General features: G+C 42.4%; 1 pseudogene; it reads left to right on the plus strand.

The window, feature by feature from the left end:
• Positions 1-4,824: 4,824 nt before the first annotated feature.
• LOC103090197 (60S ribosomal export protein NMD3-like) lies at positions 4,825-6,401 on the plus strand (annotated as a pseudogene).
• The last annotated feature ends 20,241 nt before the right edge of the window (positions 6,402-26,642 follow it).

Here is a 26,642-nt window from a genome sequence, read left to right on the forward strand (position 1 = left end):
GGAAAGAAAGAACGAAAAAAGAAATCTGAAACTATGTCCAATATCTTATCATATAAATGTTGATATTATTTTGAAACCACTATAGATATATTCTAGAATAAAATAATTATGTTAATTTAACAGAACCAAGATTTTCATTATAAAACATATCCAAGTATAAAATCAAAGCAGTAAGAAGACTGTGATCCTAATTTTGAATTTAAAATATCAGAATGAATTTATAATTTTTCTCTTTAAAAAAACATACGTTTTAGCTCTCTTTACCTAAAAGCCTGAAACAATGACAATCCTCTAGCAGTGGGCACACCAAGTACCCAGATTGTGGTGTCTAAGTACCATACCCCAAAAGAACCAAGTCTCATTGGAAAAATGGCTGATTTCAGAAATGAGTAACATGATGTTGAGACTTATAGTAAGAAATATATGTTGTCTCATCCCCATTCCAGGCACAGAGCTCCTAAAATCCTTAGAATTTCCTAAGTGATAAGAATTATAAAGGTGGAAGGAATCTCGTTGGTTATTCTTTTTTTTTTTTATTGCATTACACGGGCCGCTCACTGTTGTGGCCTCTCCCGTTGCGGAGCACAGGCTCCGGACGCGCAGGCTCAGCGGCCATGGCTCACGAGCCCAGCCGCTCCGCGGCACGTGGGATCCTCCCGGACCGGGGCACGAACCCGTGTCCCCTGCATCGGCAGGCGGACTCGCAACCACTGCGCCACCAGGGAAGCCCGGGAAACCCCTCATTCGTTATTCTTAACAAACCCCTTTCAAACCCACCTGAGCTTATGTTAATGAGGTGATTTTTTGAAAGCCCCTAGATAACCACCAGACAGTGGCTTGTCGCCAGAGGAGCTATCCATGTGACTAGAGCACTGGAACTTTCAGCTTCACCTCAACCTCTGGACATTGAATTGGACCCAATGGCCAATCATGCCTACAAAATGAAGCCTCCATTAAAAATCTCTAAAAGTACAGGGTTTGGTGAGCTTCTTGGTTGGTGAACACATGGAGGTGCTAGGGGTGGGGGGGCCGGTGGCACGCCTGTGTGAAGTGGACATGGAGGACTTCCCTGGTGGCGCAGTGGGTAAGGCTCTGAGCTCCCAATGCAGGGGGCCCGGGTTCGATCCCTGGTCGGGGAACTAGATCCCTCATGCGTGCTGAAACTAAGAGTTTGCATGCCGCAACGAAGATCCCGTGTGCCGCTACTAAGAGCCAGTGCAGCCTAGATAAATAAATATTTTTAAAAAGAGGACATGGAATCTCCACACCCCTTCCCCCATATCTTGCCCTATGCATCTCGTTCATCTGGGTATGCCTGAATTGCATCCTTTACAATAAACAGATAAACATAAATGTTTCCCTGAGTTCTATGAACCATTCTAGTAAATACTGAACATGAGGAGGGGTGATGGAAACCTCCAACTTATAGTCAATCAGAAGCACAGGTGACAACCTGGACTTGCAATTGCTGTCTGAAGTGGGAGAAGAGAGGGTCTTGTGGGATTGAGCCCCTGGGAGATCTGATGCTATCTCCAGGTAGATAGTGTCAGAATTGAATTAAATTGTAGGACACTCCAATGGTGTCCACGGGGAATTGGAGAATAGCTTGATGTGGGAAAAACTCACACATTTGCTGTCCAGTAGTGAAGTATTGAGAGCAGAGTGGTGACAGCACAACAGAGAAAAGGAGATTTTCCCCTTCAGGTAGGAAATATACAAGATGAGTCTGGGACACTTTGTTGTGCCAGAAATAAAAGAAGTGACAAAAGACTACTGAAGCTGCGTCAAAGAACATAAGAACTAACTCGAGGAGCTATAAAAAAAAAAAAAAAAGACTGCTAAAAAAACCCCAAAAACCTCACTGGTCACCTTTGTGGGATACTGGTACATTAAACCATTATTCTGAAAATTGGTATGTAAAAAGAAAATATTAGAAAACCACCACTGTGTGACCTAAAATGAAATACAGGCACACCTCAGAGATATTGCAAGTTTAGTTCCAGACCACCACAATAAAGCAAATATTCCAATAAAGTGAGTCACATGAATTTTTTGGTTTCCCAGTATATGTAAAAGTTAAGTTTACTGTTGTCTATTAAGTGTGCAACAGTATTATATCTAAAAAACAATGTACATACTTTAATTAAATTACAAAACAACAAAAAATTACAATAGTAACATCAAAGATCACTGATCACAGATCACCATAACAAAGTGATAATAGTGAAAAAGTTGCAAATATCGTGAAAATTACCAAAATGTGACACAGAGACGCAAAGTGAGCAAATGCTGCTTGAAAAACGGCACCAGTAGACTTGTTCAATGCAGGGTTGCCAAAAACTTCAATTTGTAAATATGCAATATCTGCAAAGCATAATAAAGCCAAGCACAAGAAAACGAGCTATGCCTATGATGGATCTAGACAAATATCATCAGTGAATAATAAAAGCATTAAGTGAGTGCACCCATGTTCATAGCAGCAGTATTCACAATAGCCAAAATCAACCCAAGTGTCCATAAACAGGTGAACGGATAGACAAAACGTGGCCATCTATACAATGGAATAGTATTCAGCCATATAAAGGAATGAAATTCTGACACATGCTACAACACAGATGAACCTTGGGGACATTATGGTAAGGGAATTAAGCCAGCCACAAAAGGACAAATCCTGTATGATTCCACTTATATGAGGTACCTAGAAGAGGGAAATTCATAGAGACAGAAAGGAGAATGGTAGTTGCCAGGAGCCAGAGAGGAGGAGAAATGGGAAGTTATTGTTTAATGAGTAAAGAGTTTCAGTTTCAGATGATGAAAAAGTTCTGGAAATGGATAGTGGCAATCGTTATATAACATTGTGGATCTGCTTAATGCCGCAGAACGATGCACTTTAAAATAGTTAAAATAACAGGTTTTATGTTATATATATTTAACAATTTTTTAAAAAAGCATTACGGGGACTTCCCTGGTGGCACAGTGGTTAAGAATCCGCCTGCCAATTCAGGCGACAGGGGTTCGAACCCTGGTCCAGGAAGATCCCATATGCCGCGGAGCAACTAAGCACATGCGCCACAACTACTGATCCCATGTGCTGCAACTACCGAGCCCACGTGCTGCAACTACTGAAGCCCGCTCACCTAGAGCCCATGCTCTGCAACAAGAGAAGCCACCACAATGAGAACACGCACCACAATGAACAGCAGCCTTCGCTCGCCGCCACTAGAGAAAGCCTGTGTGCAGCAGTGAAGACCCAATGCAGCCAAAAGTTAAAATTAAAATTAAAAAATTTTTAAAAACTTTAAAAATTTAAAAAAATTAAAAGCATTATGTGGAAAGTTTTATGGAGAACTTCATAATGAGAGACTTAGTTAGCTGCTACCATCTGAACCCTGATCAATCTTAGTATCAATAAAACCATGGGACACCAGATATTTCTGTGCCTCTTGATGTGATGCAATCAGTACACAGAAACATCTCTGAAGTGTTACTACACAAAAAGTCCTGAATTTCAAATAGTCACTGAATTTAAACACAAGTTTATAATACCTCAGGGAATAAAAGAACAAATTATAGGACACCAAGCAAAAGCAACAAGCAAAATCCAGGCCATAGGGCATTTTATGTTTCCTTCAAAATATAACTGTGATAGGCAAACCACATTTGGCCACTTATTCAAACAAACCATCTGTAAAACGATTGTGGGGACAACTGGGGAAATTTAAGTATGGAAGGGATATGTGATCAAATGAAGAAATTATTGCTCATTTTGTTTGCTGATAATGGCATAGTGGTTATATTAAGGGGAAAAATTTCTTGTCAGCTAAGTATTTCTAAGTGGTGAGACAGGACATCTGGGATTTTCTATAAAATATTCCATAATAATAATAACAATAGTAGTAATAGTAATAATGAGAGGGTTAGATGAAATAACATTGCCAAAATGTTATTGTTACTGCTGGCTATGTGTAATGTTTTAATGACCTCATAGTTTAAAAGAAGGATAAAATACTGAGAAACTTTGTTATTTGTTAATAGAAGTATGCATGTTAAAATGTTAAAGGTAGCCACTAAACAAACAGAAATAACCCATATCACTTCCAAATCTTGATTAATCCAATGAGGGGTAGTTAGGGAAAGTATTCAGAAGTAAACCCAGGTAAACCAAAATCTCAAGGAACTGGGAAGGGACTGTTTTACGTACAAAGCGCGATAAAATAATCATTCCACAAGGCAAGAAATAATTCACAAAGAGCTGAGCAGGCCCTTTCTCTGATGGTGCCTCTCTAACCGTGGGTCACGAGGGGCCCCTGAAATCGTGGATTAGAAGTTTGTGCTTACCCTAAAATCAGCATATGTCCCAATCGGTCACTAATGGACCCCTGCCTCTGCCAGAACAGCCCAGAGCTCCCAGGTGGACTTGGCCAAATCACGGTCAGGCATGTTCTGGCACACCAAAGTACTGCTCCCTTATGGGCTGTACATATGGTGACCCATATGGCAACTCTACAGGAGAAAACTGAGGCATAATGTGGGACAGCATTTGTCCACGGTGACACAGCTAGGAGGTGGTGAAGTTAGAATTCATCTGATTGAACAGTCAAAAGAGTATGAATGGATGTTGAGAAGCCCAGGTCTGTCCAATAAACCCAACCCTGAAGGTGAAATCTTAATAGTGAGAAAGAAAATGGAGTGACGAGACCGTAAGGGCTTCTATATTTGGGTCGCACGAGCCTGTGTGGAATTGGAATGGTGCTTTGCTGGTGCAAATTACAAAATAAGGACTGGGCGATAGGAACTGGTCCTGCCGCGGTTTTTCAGCACATCTGGGTCTGGCCCAGAGGCGCTAAGATATACAGAAAAATGGAGTATATGACAGAACCCCCCGTGAAGCACACACCTGGACACATCTTGTGCTGTGACCGTGGTGCCCCGATTAGTCCAAATCCTGCCAGTATTTGTGTGGCTTATCTGCAAAGTAAAGTAGATATCAGCCAAGGCATTCCGAAACAAGTCTCTCTATCTTTCTGCAAACAATGTCAAAGATATTTCCAGCCACAAGGAACTTGGGCACAATGTGCCTTAGAACCCAGGGAACTTCTTGCTTTGTGTTTGAAAAAATTCAAAGCCCCTCTGAATAAGGTACGTCTTGTAGATGCAAGCTTTGTTTGGACTGAGCCCCGTTCTAAGAGACTTAAAGTTAAACTAACTATTCAGAAAGAGGTGATGAACAGTGCTATCCTTCAGCAAGTGTTTGTGGTGGATTATGTTGTTCAGCCCCAGATGTGTGGAGATTGCCATAGAGTGGAAGCTAAGGATTTCTGGAAGGCTGTGGTTCAACTCAGGCAAAAGACTTTGCACAAAAGAACTTTCTATCTGGAACAGCTGATTTTGAAATATGGCATGCACCGGAATACACTTCGTATCAAAGAGATTCATGATGGTCTGGATTTCTATTATTCCTCAAAACAACATGCTCAGAAGATGGTAGAATTTCTTCAGTGTACTATTCCCACTAGATACAAAGCCTCACAGAGACTGATCTCTCAGGATATCCATAGTAACGCATACAATTACAAAAGCACCTTTTCTGTGGAAATTGTTCCAATATGCAAGGATAATGTTGTTTGTCTGTCTCCAAAACTGGCACAAGGCCTGGGAAACATGAACCAGATTTGTGTGTGTATTCGAGTAACCAGCGTCATCCATCTCATAGATCCAAGTACCCTACAAGTTGCAGATATTGATGGGAACGCTTTCTGGAGTCACCCTTTCAATAGTTTATGCCACATTCCAAACAGCTAGAGGAGTTTATTGTTATGGAATGCAGCATAGTCCGAGATCTAAAAGGCAGTGCAGGCGCTGGAATGGTATCATAAAAGCATACCCTCGAGGAAGTCTGGGTACAGAAAACATCTGAAATGAATACAGATAAACAGTATTTTTGTCGCACTCATTTGTGACATCTTCTGAATCCTGGAGACCTGGTGTTGGGGTTTGATCTGGCCACAACTGTAACTTAAATGATGAGCATGTCAACAAAATGAAATCAGATAGAGTCCTAGACGTGTGTTAATCAAGAAGAGCTATGACCGTACCAAACGTCAGTGTCTTAGAAACCGGAAACTGAAAGAGCTTGCAAGGGATAGAGAAAACATGGATACAGATGATGAAACATGGATACAGATGATGAAACATGGATACAGATGATGAAACAAAGGCAATACCCAGATTTCCTTGAAGATCTTGAAGAAGATGTGAGGCAATTAGAAAAAGTGTGAATATTTATAGAGATTCAACGATTCCTGTGGAAAGTGACACAGATGATGAAGGAGCACCTCCAATTAGTCTGGCTGAGATGCTTGAAGACCTTCACATTTCCCAAGATGCTACTGGTGAAGAAGGTGAACCGATGACCTAATGAGACCATGTTGTAGATGGTTTCCACATCCGTAGGCTCAAGGTGTTGGACAAAATAATTTTGACTGTCTATTCTGTCTATGCCTTCATATTGAGAGAAGAGAAATTTCGTTTTCAACCTGAATAAATATGACCGTTTTGATTGCTCACTCGAAGCACTGAAAAAGGTTGATGGTTTGGAAGTTTTAGATTAAAAAAAATTATGCAGAATGTAATTATTACTGATATTTATTTACATATGGAATTTTATCGGCTTTGCTCTTTTATGAGGCACTGGTATTTTCACATACTATAGCTCTGGGTTTGAAAGCTCACAAGTTGTGATTCCTGGGAGGTTACCTAAATCTTCAAGCAGAAAACAAGCTTTTAGATTCTTTTTATATTGATTGCTTTAATAGACGAGCATATGAAGGATCATTTTTCATATGAACTTGCCATGCACTTAGTCCAATTTAGATCATTTTTATGGCCTTGGGATAGAAACCTTAGGGTTCAGTTTATCATTGGATATTCACTAGGAAAGTTATCTTTTTTATTCGTAATATTTGCATCTTCAGAAGCTGTTAAGCTGGGGATTATCTTAATTTTCATTGCAGAAGAAAGTATATTTAAAATATCTGTAGATTTGTAGCAAACAGTATTTAAAGGTTAAATAACAATTTGTACCTTTGTCGTTTTGGCTTTTGTGCCAGCAGCTTAGCGAAATAGCTATTTATGTCATAAAAATGTCTTCCTATCACTTCAGGGATCTTGCTTTTAAATGTTTGGTTTACAAATTGAGAAGGAATTCTCTATAAGTTTCTATCACTGAACACATCACCATCAAAAAGAGTATAAGAATCCGGCATATAGATGATGAAGTAATAAAAGTGATCTTCATGCTTTTTATAAAACCACGCACCAGGTTTGAATGAGGAATGCCTTCCACATCCTTCAAGGGAAAGCATTGGCTTGGGTTTTAAAGTGTTCTGAAAATCAAGTATTAAGAACCTATTTCTGTAAGCAAGATCAGACTTACTAAGCACGCCAGAACTAAGAGCTAATTCATAAATCCTATATATGCCACTAAATAAGGAAATTAAGTAAGTACTGAATGGAACATTTTCTTTTTTTTAAGATCAGACTCCCTAATTCTGAAGTTCTGAATAAAGGCCTGTGCTTTCTAAAGTGAAAAAAAATGAACAAAGGGGCATGGTGTAGGTGGTGCAATTTGAGTTTATAATATCAAAACTGTAGAGTATTTTGTTGTTTCACAAGGTCTCACTGACCACGTAGAGATGGGGAAACTTCAATACCCAGACATGTGCTGGATGCTTCAATTCATTCTCAGAAGAAGATGGGATAAAAGTTATGAACAATATATATATATATATATATATATATATATATACTTTATATATATATAAAACACTATTCTGGATAATCATCTGATTAAGAAGTTGTAGGCAAAATTCTTACATTGGAAGGGAGAGTAATCTTTAGGCACTGATGCCAGGAAATATCTGGGAGTTGGGACTTTTTAATGGGACCAACCATCCCAATTTGCCTGAGAGTCAGTGGGTTCCAGGCAATTGAGGACGAACTGGTTGCTCTACTGGTGACCTTGACTTCAAATGCATAATACAACTGACTCTGTCAGACAATATTTGATGTGAATACAACCCAAACTTAGGAATGAAACTAAAACCCATTTCCACCAAACACACGTGCCCACCTCTGCAGAGAGAATTCTGGGATGAATGATATTTTAAAAGTATAACGAATGAGTCACCCTTGAAATTGAGGTCTGCCCCAAAAACTGTGGGTTGGAGCCTTCCAGCGTCCCCAAGGACTATCTTTAATGGAAGAAAACTTCTGGAATTTAAAGTCAGGCTTAACGTACCACTTTCACTTTGCTTCCCTGATCATGCTTATAATTAAGAGAAAAAATTTACAGAAGGACTGGCAATTTAAATCCCTATACTCACTGGTCCATCCCATGAATTAAGACCAAGCCTTAGCAAATGTGCTGAGTGAGGAGGAACAATTACCAAGTTCATGGCTCCAGGTTCTGTTTACTCTGATATTGTCCAGGATAATCATTTATTTCCTGCTGCCTTCTAAGTTTTATGAAGCTGTTCAGAAAAGTTTCAGCCATGCTTTATGGCTGTGTGAACTGCCCGTGTATCCATTTCACAACTTGATTCATTCTGATTAAATTGTTCGACTGTTAATGAGTTTTAGATTGCAGGATGGAGAAGCAAACAATTCAGAACATTAAGGCAGTAAAATATCTTAATATTTCACAAGTTCACTCTGAAAACATAAAACAAAAGGCTCATTTCTGGAAGGAGAGACTGTAATAATTACCCTCTGTAAAAATAAATGTGCTGGCTCCCTACACATTATCCAGGCATCTGTGTAGGCACACTCACATGTAGGGAGCCAGATGGCACATGGAAATCTCACAAATATTCACAGAAATTCTGATATTTTCAAGCCAGTTGCAACAGACGAGATAACCATTTGGACATATTATTCCAAAGAATTTCTGGGGCTAGACAAAAAATTGATTCCTACTCAGCTCACTTCACAGTCTGAGGAGTTTTGTGATCTGAAGGCAATGATGCAGGGTGAGGTGCTGAAGGGTCTCAGGTACCGAGGACTTCGGAGACGGATAGGAATTATGAATCTGGTGACCAAATACTGCTCTTCAAGGCAGTTCAATACCCCTCCCTCTCCCTCCTCGCACCTCCTGTGGGTTCCTGGGCCACCATCTGCTTCTCCTGTGATGCAGTATTGGTTTTGACGGTAACTGAGTAAAGGTGCATGCACTGGCCTCCCCCTTTGAACATTTTTCCTTGGAACTGCCCCTTCTGGTGACTGCCCCCCACACCGCACCGGGAGAATAAACGTATATCAGGTAGAGGCTACCAAAATGCTGAGGGTAGTGAGGCCTTGCCTTGGTCGCTTAAGCTCTGGAAAATTCAATTGTTTCATTTGTGAAGTGGAAATTAAACCATATGATCAGCCTAAAGGCAAAAGCTCAAATGGATTTCTTCATTCCTTCCAGCCCACAAGCCACACCTGTAATATACACAAGACCTCATTTCAAACCAACTTTTGAGTGGAGCAGCTCTTCAAACTCAGGAAGAGAAGAGGAATTTGCATTTGGCCATGAAGACAAAAGAATTTGAAAGGTCTGGGAGCACCCTGAGTTTGCCCAAACCAGCTTTGGAAGTGGTGATATACAGCAGTGAAAGGCAGAGCAACTATTGAGTGAATTGCCATGGAGTCAGCAGCCAGGCCCCCAAATCCGAATCGGGACACGAGTTATTGGGGTCTGCCTGCCAGCCTCCTGCATGCAGCAAAATGGCAACTGTCCACTTTGCTATGTTCTCTACTGCCTCTCCATCAGCTGCAGCCTTAGATGTGCACCAACTGCATTTCATCCATCACAAGTCCTCTTTGAGATATTTTCATTGTCTCTAGAAAGGACCTCAAATGCTTTTGAAAATCATGCTAACTGCCCAACACTCCATAATGCTTAATATTGCATTACCTTGCATTACATCAAATGTATAACATCACAACCTTTGATAGCATCTGTCCTGCCCTGAATTCTCAAGCATTCTTGGCCTTTGGGTTCAAAGTCATCTGACCCATGGTGGCCTACGGCTCACGGCATGCCATGCCCAACCACAGAATTTTCCCCCTGGCGGCATCCAAGATGGCAGACAGGGCAGCTTCAGAGATGTCTCAGGGACTGGGCTTTCAAAGGGACATCTCAGTTAAGAAAATACAAATAACAACAAACCAACCCAAGGGCTGTATATAATTGTAGATACCCATTTCACCATAAATAAACAGTAAAATGGAAGAAGTAAAATGGTTATGAGATATGTTCCCTTCATGCAGTGTCTGTGTGCTCCTGGAAATCTTTTTTTTCTTTTCTTATTCCAGTAAAGTACAAGATATCTCAATAGCAACATAAACACCGTATTATCTACTAGTTACTATAGCAACTGCTACTCATGTAATTTGCTCATGCCTAAATTAAAGCTGCCTAGGGTAGCTTTAACTTGCATCTCTCACATATGACTTTTTTGTCAGCGTTTTTCTTTAATGAGAATTGTGTCTCTCAAATTGTAGGCAGCATGCTGTACCACTCTACCTTACTTGGAGCTGACTTTTGCCATTACCTGACTTTGTTTCCCCTATTACTTTTAGGTATTCATCAAAGAGAGAACATGCTCTCTTAATGGTATATATATTCCGTGAGAGTGGAGGAGGGGGTATGTAGGAGAAACAAGTTTTTCATCCGAAAAGAACATAAGCATCTGCCCCGCAATGAACTTCACTGCTCTTGAACTCGTCAATTCTTTTCTACCTCTTCATTCAACACAATGCGAAAGGCATAACCTGAAAAAGGGCGTGATGAAAAGAGGTACTGAGATCCACTAAAGGAAAAAGCACAATAGTTAATCATCTCTTCTCTGGCATCCTTCCTACAAAATAAATAAGTTGAGAAGTTCTTCAATTTTTGTGACTGTAAGCAATGTGGTGGATTAATGTTCCTAAATGCTAGCACTGAATAAATGAATTCATTGTTAAGAAAGTTCTGGATGAGCCAGTAGCCAAGTACCATTAATTCCACTATTTAGCCTTGTTTGTGTCTGCTCTGGGATACAGTTGGGAGAGGAACATGGCCATGAAGAAACCCATTAAATACACCTACCTTTGTAAAATAATGCATTTCAAACTAAAGATTGACTATGCTTTTCTTAAAGAACCCAAAATTCTCAGTGGCCCTACCGAGATATGCAATAAGTTTCTCAGAAATCACATTGGCACATAGTTGCTAAAAACTCTTCAGTGAATGTTTAAAGAAGATACATCCACCTGGAATTAAACCAGGATGGATTCCTTAGAAAAGCCAGCAGGATCACTGTCCGCCATGGTCACCCTCAGGACAGACAGACAGTGAAAGTCTCTAAATGTCCCTTTGCAGGGATTCAAAGAGCTCTGGATTCAGGTGCAGGAAAGCTGTCTTTAATATTTCCATCACTGCTCCTGATGCATTTCCAGTGTGGTTAATTCACACGCAGCATTTCACTCAATGGTATCCTCTTTGCAAATACTGTTTCATATTCTTTCTTTCTTTTTTCCTGTCAATCTTTATCTAAATCTGAGCGCATTTTGTGCTGGTTATTCGCAGCAGTGTGGAAGCTTGGAAACATGGTCACAAAAGTACCACGTGCCTCTGGTCTGCAGCAAGCCTTTCTGTTTGCTGGTTTAATCCTCCAGACTTCAGCCATTTCCCATTTGGTCCTTCACATCATCTCGGGCTAATCCGTCAAGCATTTTAGACAGCCAAGCCAATCTCCAGTTGCTGAGGACTTTCCCACAAGCACCGTGTCTGTTAGTAAGATTTTCATTTGGAAAGATGCCAGGGCGTCCATGTTTTCTATCGTAAATAAATATACGATTTAATAGCTTCAGGTTTTGTTTAATGTTAACGCCAACTATTTAAGAAGAAAAAAAAAAAGATCCTCAAATGCCTGGCCCGACAGTGAAATGCCCCACTGACAGCTATTTGCAAGGGTAATGTTGTGGAAAACAACATCCATCTTGGAAACAGTTTCATTAGCCCCATCTAGCTGACCTCTCCACATAATGTTGTCAAATGTGACGGGCATCAGATTATTGGGAATATGGAGATCAATAAATATGCAACACCGGCGCTTAGAATGCTTCTGGCATTGGAGCCATACAAATGCCATCTAACATGGCTCAGAGTCGCTGTCATCTGTCACACCAGCTAGTAAATAGACAAGCTTAAGGGGAAGGCTGTCCGTAATGGTAAAATATATGGGTGAAGATGAATTAGACAGGCAGTGTGTAGTCAGAGTTCTGATGCATGAAGGTTCCAAATGAAAAACCCTAGGCAAACACTCTGGAGCAGGCTGCCTTCTTAGGGGAATTGATGCAAATTCTTGCCGCATGGTCAAAAGCTGCTCCATGGTCCTGCTTCTGTGTTTTTGATGTCAGCTGCCAAGGGAGTTTTCTCTGCATCTGGGATGCTTGCTAGAAACGTGGAGTATCCTGAGTGCATTTCTGTACACCATGAGGGAGCCAGATCACCCATTCCCCCCAAATTCCTGTGCGTGTGAACCACACGATGTCTTTCTGTGTGATAGCAGCCCAAGGCCAAAGAAAGTGCCTGCATTGTCCAATTACTTTAGCCTCAAATGCCTACAACTTTGGGTCTACAAAAGAACAACCTGGTTGAACTGCTAAAGGAAACTTCCACCCCAGCTGGTGGACATCAAATTGCCCAGATAATCAGACCTTTGGGAACCACTTCTGTTGACAACGTCTCCATCAAGCCACCCCCTTCTAAGATCCCTACCTGCCGCCTGCCCAGTCGGCCGCAAGCCGACCACCACTGCCCAACATTTGTACCTATCACTACCTGAAGATCCCTTGCTCTGTCCTCAGTAGTGTTTTCCAGATTCCCCAGAACAGGCATCCCTGTTCATAAACCCTCTTCCCCCTCCAAAAAGTGCTTGAGTCCAGCCACGTCCATCATTAAATTAAAGCAACGTAAAGAAAAACAAATTCTTGAAACAGCAAAAGCACAGAGGATGTAAAGCCACACGTACGCATATATCCAGACACCCAGCGCCGGAACAAACACGTTCCTCAAGCCCGAGTAATGTGGATGACCAATGATGACCAGCATGCTTCCACCCCTCTATGTTTTAAGAAATGTCACTCTTCTCTGTGGAAAAGAGAACAAACAAACAAGCACAAAGGTATTTTTGAAGTACACTGTTATGAGGTACTTGGCTAGTAATTTGCAGCCTAGGTACACACCATACCTTTTAGCACGGCTATTTATCTCTCAGGGAGAATGCTGCCATACTTACGATAAAGGCTCTGTTGGACCTCTTCATCAATAGCAAACCTTTAAGCACAGCACATCTCATAAATAGGAGTTCCACTAACACAGACTTCAAAAGGATAGAACTTGATAATTCAAAAAGAGCTATATTAAGTGTTCCAGCAGTCCCTCCATAAAAGCTGTTGTATATTCCAAACGCCAGAGTCCTTCAAGCAACATGACAGGTCTATTAGAATAATAGCAGGGGAAAGCATAATTAGAAGTAATCATTGGCTGGAAAGGAGCTAGTTGTTTTTGTAGAGCAAAATGCCGCTCTGAGGCCCGTGGAAAATGCAGCCAGAGCAGCGGCAGCGAGAGCAGATAACCATCAAAAATAACCATGGCGCAAACCCGGCACTATTTATTTCTATTTATTAAGAACTCTTTGTATACCTTAATGTTTTCCTGGTGAAATCATCTTAATTTGAGCCCACATTTTCTTTGGATAAGATTATTATGTAATTGCTACTTACTGGCCACTATTTTCTATACGTTTGTTGGTCAAACAGTTAGGGTGTCTGTCTTTTCCAGCCTGACAGAGAGCATTCCGTCAAGCAGGGGCTCCTGGTTGGCTCCATTGAGCCATACTGAATATACACCATATCCCAAAAGATGAAGAACATCTGGCTAAGCATTAACTTTTTAATCCATAGATTAATGACTCCAGCTGTCAAAGGATTGGGCCATTTCCCCCTTAGAGGTGGCAAAGGAGGAGGCACCTGGGGGCTATTTCCCTACGGAAGGGACTGCATCCCACACCAGGAACCCCATTCACCTGGTGCCTTTTTTTTATCCTCCTCCTTAACTTTAAAATTTAGAATTTCCAAAATGCAGGCAGAATAACACACCCCAGCTGAGCCTTGTCAACAAGCCCAGGAGGGAGTCAGGGCAGGAGTCATTAGCTCTACTTTGCAGACATGCAAATTGAGGTTCAGGAAGGGAAGGGGCTCCCTCGGAGGTCCCACAGTTGACTTTCTCCACATGCCATCGTCCTGCCCTGACAGAATGCTTGCTTTGCCCCTGGTTCTCTATCTCGCTTACTCTGTGGGACGTGCCCATGAAGATAAAAGCCACATACCTGGTGCTGTTGTGCAGGCGCCAGCCAGGTCTCAGAACAGAAACAGGCCACCTGCTCAGCCTTCAGACCGCAGGGAGGACGGGGCAGAGGTTCACACCCAACATGGAAGGCAGACTTGCTCTCTGCATAAAGAGAGATACAATCAAGTCAGATTCACCCGGGTCTTGGCATCATTCACTTACCTAACATTTATTCATCTATAGGCAGGGTACCAGGAGTGAAGGGAGGTGGCAGAGGAAAGGAGTAGAGAATGGGAGAAATAGAATGAAATCTAATATTTAGCCCAGATATGAGAAAAATGCACCTCTGACGACTCAACCTCAAAATAGTAGGTAGAGTCGACTTGGAGCACCCAGGACACACAGTGGGCAGCCAGTGAACCAGTGTTTCCAGGAAACACTGGAACTCCAGCACCTGCACCGACTTTCTAGCCTCCTGAATCTGAGCCACTGACTTAACCTCACTGAGCCTCAGTGTCTTCATCTGGAAAATGGGAGTAACAATACTGCCTGCCTCCAAGCGTTGTTGTAAAAGTAGATGATCCGTGTGACGCCCCCAGCACAGTGCATGGCACACAGGAAGCGCTGATTAGGTGGCCCCCCTTCTGATACTCCATAGGAAGCCAGAGGAGGGAGTGACCCATGGACTCTGACTCTTAGGAAAGACTCCCTGGAGGTGGTAGGCGGCCAGCTGGCCCTCAAAGGGTAGAGGGCAGTTCTCCACAAAGCAGCACCCCAGGCCTTGTCGTGGTGGTCCAGAAACTCAACTGGCCTCCTGCCAGGGGCTCATTTCTAACAAAAGCCTGATAGAGACCCTCAGGTTTGTTTATATGTTTGCTTCTCATTTAGATTCCTAGCAACACTGTGTGAGTTGGGACTTTAAAATCGTTTGGATTTCAACAGCATATCCCTGTCGGTTACAAAGTTGTAATTCACAACCCGGCTCCTCACCCACACTCAAAATATTCAAGCTTAAAATTAATTTGGTTTTGAGATACGACACCAGGATATCATCAAAACAAGGTTAGAAATCCCAGTCCAGTGAATATATTTAGAATTTAGGCTATAAAGGGATTTCAGCTTGACGAGAGCTGGATCTTCCCATCTTGTGCAATAAATTTCCAAAAATGCTTAGCAAGACCTATCATACATCCAACGTACACGCCGCAGAGATAAGGCACCAAGAAAGAGGATGGTGATGATGGTGGTGGTGGTGGTGATGTGATGGTGACCATGATGACCACCCAAGAGGAGGAAAGGGCAGGGTCGGGGTTGGTTTTGAGAAAGGGATCCAGGTAAGCAAAGAACGCTGATCCATCAGTTCACATCAGGGTGAGTCATGAACGTGGGCCTGAGACCTGAGACAATGCGCTTTCCCAGCTTCTTTAGATTGAGGGGTTCAGGCTAGGTGAGCTGCGGATCTCCAGACCCAGAGATCTGTCAAAAGGATTTACCCTGGAGAAGATCACAGACCCCAACATAACAATTTTAGGCATATCTTGAGCTTGGAAAAGGTTCAAACAGTAGTTAATCCAAATAAGCAAGAATCTGTAACAACATTATAAATCCACACACCTCCTGTTTTACCGAACGCCACACGTGTCCCTGCCACTCGCTCCCTGGAAACTGGCACAGCACGTGTCCTGGCCCTCCCTTCCTTGGCCTCACAGTCAGGTTTGCAGGATGATTTCCGAAATCACCCCTTGAAGAAAAGTCTCATTACCCAGTGACATGTTGTAATCCCAACCAATGCTTCCAGAAAAGTTTCAATATCCATTACATTAGCTAACCTTAAAATTGAATACAAATCCATTTTAATCAATATGTTGTAATAAATAGATATTAAGGCACATGGCACTAATGTACAGGTAGACTAATTAAAGCACCAGCATTTGCAGCACTCACATACCTCAATTTTCTCTACAAAATCCTTATTGAACCACTACCTTAAAAAAAATAATTGCATTTGCAATTAGAAACACTGAAGTTACATTATCGATTTTCTGCTAAAAACCTTTTTAGTAAACAAGCACAAACTACATTCATTAAATGTAAGTGCTTGGAGCTATGGTGTGAAATTCAATTCAGCCATTATCATGAATTACACTGATTATTGCTGTAATTATTTTCTCTTGGATACAACCGCATTTCTGTCCCTTGCTAGTTCTGTTGGACATATAACCATGTTCATTTTATAGCTAATAATACTCATCTGTAGTCCCAGCAATTACTATCACTTATACAAATAATCAAGTTAAGCTCCGGGTACCTAGTAAGATTCAAAGAAATTAAGTAAAACATCCTTTTTTTTACCCTTTAAATAACTAATAGCATTAGAGAACAAGGGAAATTACAGATGTTAACTGATTTACATTGCAAGCTTTAATCTCCTGTACTTGACTCGTCAGAAATTTCTGCTGTCCTAAGCACACATTTTGAGAAGAAATCCACCAACAGACTTTTTTTTTTTTTTTTAGAAACGAACAGTCGATGGATTGGATTTCGGGTCTGAAGCATTCTCAGGAAGGAAAAAAGCCATGATCATTTATTTGGTGTGTTCAAGAAAATAGATTCTGTATTTTAATCAGAGCAAAAAACATGGCCTTGCATTGTATGTGTTTGTTTGTTTAGGTGTCTTATTAACTAATCAGATTTTTAAGAGAGAACACTCCATTTTAATTTTTCCTCCAGAGGCAGCTGTAGCTTTCCACAGTTTTTAAAGTGAATCCTCTAGGCAAAATAGATGTTTTCAAAGACCTCCTTTTCTCCCCTGGGGTGAGGGCACTGCACAGACAGGGCCAGGGTAAATGCATCTGGGCATATTCCCTCAAAGTGAATATGATCTCTGGGGCTTCTGGTGGGGAACCACCTGCATGGGAAAACTGGTGGGGAAGAAAGAGGGAAGTCAGAGAGTGTGATTTTTTAAAATGTATACGTGCATGTGTATATAGCGATGGAAACGGCATATTTCATCACAAGAGGATTTGCAGACTACGATCTCCGGGCTGGGGACAGAACCCTCACCCACCAACCCGAAAGGCCCCTGTCCCACGTGCCAAGACCAGGCTCCAGGGCCCTGACTTGAAGACCTCATTCACAAACAGCAGAATCGCTTCCTCCCATTAAGTTTAAGAGTGCTTTGGGAAGTGGGCTTCCTGGGCCTCCTTGCTAAGCACTCCTTAGCCACCCTATCATCCTGGATTTATCTTTGTACTGCCCTCCCCACTGGGCACTGGAGGGCCCAGCTCTGGGTGAGACCCTGGGGTGAGATGTAAATGAAGCAGAGACACCCAGGTGGGAGACCTCAACCCCAGCAGAAAAACGGGAGACACCTTCATTAGGGACCTCACCATTTTCTCAATAAGCAATGTTTTTGATTCATATTTTATATACCTCGCTTTATTTTTTTAGAGGTGGAGGAGGGAGGTACATAGCTTATAGAAATTCACAAACAAAATTTTATCAATTAAGAGAGAAAAAGTTAAGTGGGGTGTAGTGTGGAGTGGAACTAGGTTCCTACACCCCTCCAGATTGCTAGAAGGTGGCCGCAATTTTGGCTCAGAGCTTCCTGGTGGCCAAAGCAAGATGGAAAACACAATCTTATGGATATAAGATTCACTGTTAGCAAAAGAAGAAATGTACATTTAAAAATAAGTAAAAATCTTTTAGTTTGAAAAGAAAAATATAAGCAACATCTGATGTTAAGATTCAGAAACCAAGAGTTAAAGGCACCTTTTTTAAAAAATCAGATATTACTTCTTTCCTAGATGTTTTGGGTTTTTATGTAATATAAAACTCTGAAGAGCATCCGTTGAAATTCTGACGCTAATCTTAACTATATGGAGAATAAAAAAGCAAGAAAACAGGACAAAATCATATTGTCAACACATCTTAAAAGCTGAACAGGACTTCCCTGGTGGCACAGTGGTTAAGAATCCGCCTCCTGGGCTTCCCTGGTGGCGCAGTGGTTGAGAGTCCCCCTGCCGATGCAGGGGACACAGGTTCATGCCCCGGGCCGGGAAGATCCCACACGCCACGGAGCGGCTGGGCCCGTGAGCCATGGCCGCTCAGCCTGCGCGTCCGGAGCCTGTGCTCCGCAACGGGAGAGGCCACAACAGTGAGAGGCCCGCGTACCGCAAAAAAAAAAAAGAATCCGCCTCCTGATGCAGGGGACACAGGTTCGACCCCTGGTTCGGGAAGATCCCACATGCCGCGGAACAACTAAGCCCATGGGTCACAAGTGCTGAGCCTGCGCTCTAGAGCCTGCGTGCCACAACTACTGAGCCCACGTGCCACAACTACTGAAGCCCGCGTGCCCTAGAGCCCATGTGCCGCAACAAGAGAAGCCACCGCAATAAGTCCGTGCACCGCAATGAAGAGTAGCCCCCGCTCGCCACAACTAGAGAAAACCCGCTTGCAGCAATGAAGACCCAATGCAGCAAAAATAAACAAATAAATAAATTTATTTTAAAAAAAAAAGTTGAACAGCTGGAAGACAGTATGTTTAACCACATTTAAAAACTCTAGGTCTTCCCTGGTGGCGCAGCGGTTGAGAGTCCGCCTGCCGATGCAGGGGACACGGGTTCGTGCCCCGGTCTGGGAAGATCCCACATGCCGCGGAGCGGCTGGTCCCGTGAGCCATGGCCGCTGAGCCTGCGCGTCCAGAGCCTGTGCTCCGCAACGGGAGAGGCCACAACAGTGAGAGGCCCGTGTACCGCAAAACAAACAAACAAACAAAAAAAAAAACCTCTAAATTAGATGATATACACCATCATTTTGAGATAATCAGAATTTTCCCAAAGGTGCGAAATGAATTTTCTGACCATCGTTGGCCATTTAAAGTATTAATTGATATCATGCATTCAGTGTAAAGAAGTCACTTTGCTATTCTAAAAGAAGTATTTAAGGATCTTTTTTTAAGGAATAACTTTTGCTCCTTCTACTATCTGTGAAATTACCAGCAATAATTGAATATAGTTTTGAAATGTTCAGAACTTAGAATTCTCAGCACCCTCCTTGTATCTATTTTAAATAAATAGGCTTTTCTTTTCTTTTTTTTTAACCAATGTGATTGGGAGTTATGATATACAAATATCAAAGGAACCAGTAAAAAGAAGAGACAAGTGCCACTCTAAAAACAAGCAGAAGCATGTACTCTTGACTTGCACCCCCAGGGAAGAAAAGATTTTTAAAATGTTAACAATTTGGCTATATCCGGTTGTCTGTCTGGCTTGGGTGCTTCCTGGGGAATCACATTAAAGAATTCAATAGGCAGGCTTGAAAATTCAGAAAAGGGAAAATTAAATTCCTAGAGATAGTCAAGAATATCGTATTCATAAAGAGCCTTTTCCGCAGGAGCTTGGAAACATGTAATATAACCTTCAAAGTAAAAACGGTTTGTTGCATTAGTTCTGCTTAGCTGACCATGAATACTAATTGCAGGAAGAATTAACTGTGCCCGGTACCTGGGGGCAGGAACACACAAAAGTGACCGGGGAAGGCAAACAATGGAAAAGGTAAAAATGAACATCCACACCCCCATTCAACTCAACATGATCTGCAGCAAAATCCTAAATTACAATGAAGCCAGTATCTGCCTCTTGCCCCTCAGAGATTAGAAGAAAAGAGAGAGGCGGCTGCAGAGAGATTGGGTTTTGGGGGTAAAAATAATCCATGCTTTTGCTCTCATTTCTCTTATTCAAACTTTCTTCTTTGCCCAGTTGTGGCATTTCCTCCACAGGGTCAGGAACTTTATTCTCTGGGTCAAGTGTCCCATTTTGCAGGGTATCACCATGTGAGAAACAACTGGTTGGTGGAAAGAAGGCTTTGGGGTAAGGATGGGCTTGAATATGAATTTCAGCTCTGTAATTTACTAGCTGTATGAACTTAAGCAAGTCACTAAACCTCTCTGGGCCTCAGTTTCCTCATCTGTAAAATGGGAACAATAGTGCCCAGATCACAGAATTCTGAAGATAAAATGAGAAAATATTTGTCAAGTGCCTGGTACATGAGAAATCGTGAACGCTACCCTCTGAATATTTCCCACAGACACAGAAGCTGCTAGAAATTCTTGCAACACACTCAGCATCCCTGCCCCTTACTGGAAAGAAGAGCCTCTACCCCACCCCCAGCCAGAGCTGATTGGCCAAATAAGAGCACCTGACATAGGCTCAACCAACCAGATCCTCTCTCCCCGGAATGTGAAATTGGGCCTGAGGTTGTTAGGGGCGGGAGCTGTGTGGTGGGCACTGGTGCTTTATGTCATGCTCTGAAGTGAGAAAATGTCAGTGTGGGGCTTCCCTGCTGGCGCAGTGGTTGAGAGTCCACCTGCCGATGCAGGGGACACGGGTTCGTGCCCCGGTCCGGGAAGATCCCACATGCCGCGGAGCGGCTGGGCCCGTGAGCCATGGCCGCTCAGCCTGCGCGTCCGGGGCCTGTGCTCCACAACGGGAGAGGCCACAGCAGTGAGAGGCCCGCGTACCGCAAAAAAAAAAAAAAAAAGTCAGTGTGTCCTCATATATATCAGATCCAAGAGCTGGAATATTAAGTATAGGGAGTTTTTCAAGCCAAAATTGTTAATACAACCATTATTAAAAATTAAATTATATAAACTCATGTGTAAATAAATTATGTTAATTACAAAGATAATGAATACTCAACACATACTTCCTAATTATTTCCTATTATTTTATATTATTATGATGAATTTACATTTTATTTTATCTATGCTCTTGAGATTACTTACATCCATGTATCTTTACGGTGGAAACATTATACAATGGTGTCCTCCTGGGCACCCCTGCCCAGCTCCACCTCCATGTCGGCATATTTGAATCAGCCACAGTGGGAATATTTACACCATGGAGGCTGGAAAACACTCCAAATCAAGGCTTTTTTCCCCTCCAGAAAAGCTGGTTGTTAGACATTTACCGGAACAGCAATGGAGAAAACTTCTAAGTAGATGGGGAAAAAGTGAGGCAGTGGCTACAGGGAGCAGAGACAGAAGATGTGGAGAGAGTACAGCAAGTTTTCCGATTCCCAAGCCCACTCCTTTCCAGAGGTCGAGCTACACTGATCTCAGGTTCCAACAAAACACCCCCCACACACGCACACAGAGACCCCCCTAGCCTTATGGTAAATTCCTTTGTTAGGCTGAAACTAGCCCATGTTGGTTTCTGCATTCCAGTCTTAACCAATGAACGGGACATAAAATCAATGAGAACACTGCACTCTCTCTTTTGGGGTCATTTTAATCTATTCTTAGCTAAGCATAATAATGAAGCCCCAATCACTGGTCAGCCATTGTTGAGATTTTTTTTCAAATCTCTGTATAACATGCCATGCATCCTGGAGATATTCCTGCTATTTCTTGCTCATCACCAAGAGCAATGGTGCATGAGTCTCGACTGGATCCCACAGGCCCTCTCGGACTCCCCAGCAGTGCTTTGTGCTGCTCAGACTGACTTTTATGTAACTCCTCCAAGCTGTGCCTTAACTACTGTGACACCACACCAATGATCCAATTAGGCCTTAAATGTTTACTTAAGAAAAGGCTCTGTTCATCAAAAAGATTGGGTGGCTGGTGGGAAACTAGAACATTTGGTGTACTAAGTGATGGGAGGGCGGGGTGAGCTGGCTTTTCACATAGCAGGCAGGCCAATTAGATTTTCCCGGAAGATAAAAATGCTTTTAATCTTGAAATTGCCTTCAAAGAAGCAGAAACTCCAACTGCTTGCTTGTTTTCCCCTTTTCTGCCTCCCTCCCACTTCCTCCACACCTCTCTTTGATAAATTTTCTTTCTTTTTAATAATGGTTTCCTGTCCAGTGAAGTGTGCATCCTCTTTAAATCTGTTGGTGTCTGAGGTATTGAAATGGCAGATGCTCCCTAAATGGAAAGGAAACGGTAAATGCCAGAAACGCATTCAGAGTGGTTCTCTCCACTGCGTTTGGCAGGTGAGGTATCCTGGTGTCTGCACAGAAAAGTAAACTTGAACACAAACAGCCCATGAAGTACACGTGGTGATTTAAAAAATTATTGCCAGCTCTCACACATCTCCCACCATTAACTAACGCCTTCTGAGAATCAAGGTGATGGCCAAAATGTTCATCTCAGCAGCTGCCTAACAGATTCAAGTTCAGCTTCCAATCTCATCAAAATCCTAAACATATTCAAATTGCCATTTGCACATATGCCTGAATCAGGGCTTGGAAAACAAGTTATTTAACCTGCCATCTAATCTATCCAATAATCTGAAAACAGGTTGGTCCACGTGGAAATTGTACATAAATATTTGAATTCATAGATGACAGTCCATTTCTCAAGAGTCATGAGGAGGACCACAGTTAAAAACATCTATTCAAAAGCTCACTTCTTCCCTTCAACACTTACCATTACTCACATACGTTTTCTACCCCGCTGTAATTTAGGTTTTTCTTTATGACAAGGGTCAGCAAACCAGCCGTAGGGTGAATCTGGCCTGTCACCTATTTTTGTCTGTCCTGAGAGCTCAGGATGGTTTTCAGTTTTACATTTTTTTAAGTTTTTTAAAAAATCAAAAGAGAGTTTTTCACATATGAAAATGTTATGAAATTCAAATGGGATGCCAGGGGACCCATTAACATTTGGTGAACAAACGCATGGATTATCAGGAAACGTGTGTTGATGGCAATTGAGCTGGAATAGATTTGTCTCCACCAGTAAGCCACCGGGTAATACGTATGACCTTCCTGTGCCCAAGCAGAAAAGAAAGAGAGCATGGCCCCACCCTCAAGGTGCAGAGATCAACACACTCGAAAAAAATTAGTAAAGAGTAAAAGTAAATGACGTAAAGAATTCCTTACCACTCCCTACGCATGACCCCTCTGTTCCTTGTATGTCCACCCATCACAGCTCCTGTTGCTGTGGGGAGCCGTTTATCTGTCTCCTGGGCTGGAAATAGTCATTCCTTTAGAGACCACTAGCTAGGAAACAGTGCCAAGCACTTCAAACACAACACTTCTTTTAATCCTCACAGAGAACATGTGAGGTAAGAGCTTTCATTATCCCTGTTTTGAGGATAAGGAAACTGAAGCACAGAGAGGTTCAGTAACTTGCCTAAGGTCACAAAGTAAGTAGCAGAGGCAGGATTCAGACTTTCTGAAAGAGTCTGGCTTCACAGCCTGAGACCTGGAATGTTACATTATAATGCAGCCATTTATATTGCGAGTGCTTTTGAAGCTGGTTCATGTCTTGGTCACCTTTGTATCATCAGAGCCTAGAAAATACCAGCATTCTTCATAGACATTGCAGGTTCGGTTCCCAACCACCGCAATGAAGCAAATATCACAATAAAGTGAGTCACACAACTTTTTTGGTTTCCCAGTGCACAAAAGTTATGTTTACACTATTAAATGTGCAACAGCATTATGTCTAAAAAAACAATGTACGTATCTTCATTAAAAAAATACTTTATTGCTGAATAATGCAAACCATCATCTGAGCCTTCAGCGAGTCGTAATCTTTTTGCTGGTGGAGGGTCTTGCCTCGATGCTGACAGCTGCTGACTGACCAGCGTGGTGGCCACTGAAGGCTGGCGGGGGGGGGGCTGTGACAGTTTCTTAAACTAAGACAACAGTGAGGTTTGCTGCATCTCTTGACGCGTCCTTTCACGAACGATTTCTATGTAGCCTGCAAAGCCGTTTGATAGCATTTTACCCATGGTAGAATTTCTTTCAAAATTGGAGTCAGTCCTCTCAAAACCTTCCACAGCTTTATGATCTAAATTTACGTAATATTCCTAATCCTTTGTTGTCATTGCAACAATCTTCACAGCATCTTCACCAGGAGTAGATTCCACCTCAAGAAACCACCTCCTTTGCTCATACATGAGAAGCAACTCCTCATCCGTTAAAGTTTAATCATGAGGTTGCAGCATTCAGCCACATCTTCAGGCTCCACTTCTAACTCTGGCTCTCTAGCTGTTTCCACCACGTCTGCAGTTCCTTCCTCCACTGAAGTCCTGACCCCCTGAGTCAGCCATGAGGGTTGGAATCAACTTCTTCCAGACTCCTGTTAATGTTGCTATTTGACCTCTTCCCATGAATCATGAATGTTCTTAATGGCATCTAGAATGTTCTTAATGGCATCTAGAATGGTGAATCCTTTCCAGAAGGCTTTCAATTTACTTTACTCAGGTCCATCAGAAGAATCACTATCTATGGCAGCTGTAGCCTTATGAAATGTATTTCTTAAATAATAAGCCTTGAAAGTCAAAATTACTCCTTGATCCTTGGGCTGCAGAATGGATGTTGTGTTAGCAGGCACGAAAACAACGCGAATCTCTTCGTACATCTCCATCAGAGCTCTTGAGGTGCATGCGCCAGGTGCATTGTCAACGAGCAGTAACATTTTGAAAGGAACCTTTTTTTCTGAGCAGTAGGTCTCAACAATGGACTTAAGCTATTCAGTTGTAAACAGATGTGCAATCATCCAGGCTTTGTTGTTCCATTTGTGAGCGCAGGCAGAGTAGATTTAACATAACTCTGAAGGGCCCTAGGATTTTCAGAATGGTAAATGAGCATTGGCTTCAACCTCAAGTCACCAGCTGTATTAGCCCTTAACAAGAGAGTCAGCCTGTCCTCTGAAGCTTTGAAGCCAGGCATTGACTTCTCCTCTCCAGCTATGAGAGTCCCAGATGGCATCTTCTTCCAATAGGAGGTTATTTTTTCTGCATTGAAAATATGCTGCTTAGTGCAGCCACCTTCATTAGTTATCTCAGCTGGATCTTCTGGATAACTTGCTGCAGCTTCTGCATCAGCACTTGCTGCTTCACCTTGCACTTTGATGTTATGGAGACGGCTTCTTTCCTTAAACCTCATGAATCAACCTCTGCTAGCTTGAAATTTCTCTTCTGCAGCTTTCTCACCTCTCTCAGCCTTTACAGAATTGAAGTATATACACTATTATGTACAAAATAGATAACTAATGAGAACCTACTGTATAGCACAGGGAACTCTACTCAATACTCTGTGGTGACCTAAATGGGAAAGAAATCCAAAAACTAGGGGATATATGTACATGTATAGCTGATTCACTTTGCTGTACAGCAGAAACTAATACAACAGAGAAAAGCAACTATACACCAATTTAAAAAAAGAAAGAAAGAAAGGGGGGAAGAAAGAAAGAAAGAAGAGAGTTAGGGCCTTGCTCTGGATTAGGCTCTGACTTAAGGGAATGTTGTGACTGGTTTAGTCCTCTACCCAGACCACTCAGACTTTCTCCGTATCAGCAATAAGGCTGTTTTGCTTTCCTCTCATTCGTGTGTTCACTGGAGTCACGCTTTTAATTTCCTTCAAGAACTTTTCCTTTGCATCCACAACTTGGCTACTATTTGGCACAAGAAGCCTCACTTTGGGCCTATCTTGGCTTTCGGTTTGCTTCCTCAGCAAGCTTAGTCATTTGTAGTTTGTTTTTGTTTTTTGTTGCGGTACGCGGGCCTCTCACTGTTGTGTGGCCTCTCCCGTTGCGGAGCACAGGCTCCAGACGCGCAGGCTCAGCAGCCATGGCTCACGGGCCCAGGCGCTCCGTGGCATGTGGGATCTTCCCGGACCGGGGCACGAACCCATGTCCCCTCATCGGCAGGCAGACTCTCAACCACAGCGCCACCAGGGAGGCCCAGCCCTGTAGCTTTTGATTTAAAGTGAGAGAAGTGCTTCCTTTCACTTGAACACTTAGAGACCACTGTAGGGTATTAATGGGCCTACTTTCAATATTGTTGTGTCTCAGGGAACAGGGAGGCCGGGAGAGATGGGGGAACATCAGGTCAGTGGAGCAGTCAGAACACACACATCTATTGACTAAGTCTTATGGGCAAAGTTGGTGGTATCCCAAAACAACTACAATAGTAGCATCAAAGATCACTGCTCGGGACTTCCCTGGTGGCGCAGTGGTTAAGAATCCGCCGGTCAGTGCAGAGGACATGGGTTTGAGCCCTGGTCCGGAAAGATCCCACATGCTGCGGAGCAACTAAGCTCGTGCGCCACAACTACTGAGCCTGCGCTCTAGAAATGAGAAGCCTGTGCAACACAACGAAGAGTAGCCCCCAGTTGCCACTAGAGAAAGCCTGCGTGCAGCAACGAAGACCCAACACAGCCAAAAAATATTATTTATTTATTTATTTTTCAAAAAAGATCAGAGATCACCATAGCAAATACAATAATAATGAAAAAGTTTGGAATATTGAGA

This window comes from Lipotes vexillifer, unplaced genomic scaffold (assembly GCF_000442215.2).
Source record: "Lipotes vexillifer unplaced genomic scaffold, Lipotes_vexillifer_v1.1 scaffold741, whole genome shotgun sequence".
Taxonomy (NCBI): domain Eukaryota; kingdom Metazoa; phylum Chordata; class Mammalia; order Artiodactyla; family Lipotidae; genus Lipotes; species Lipotes vexillifer.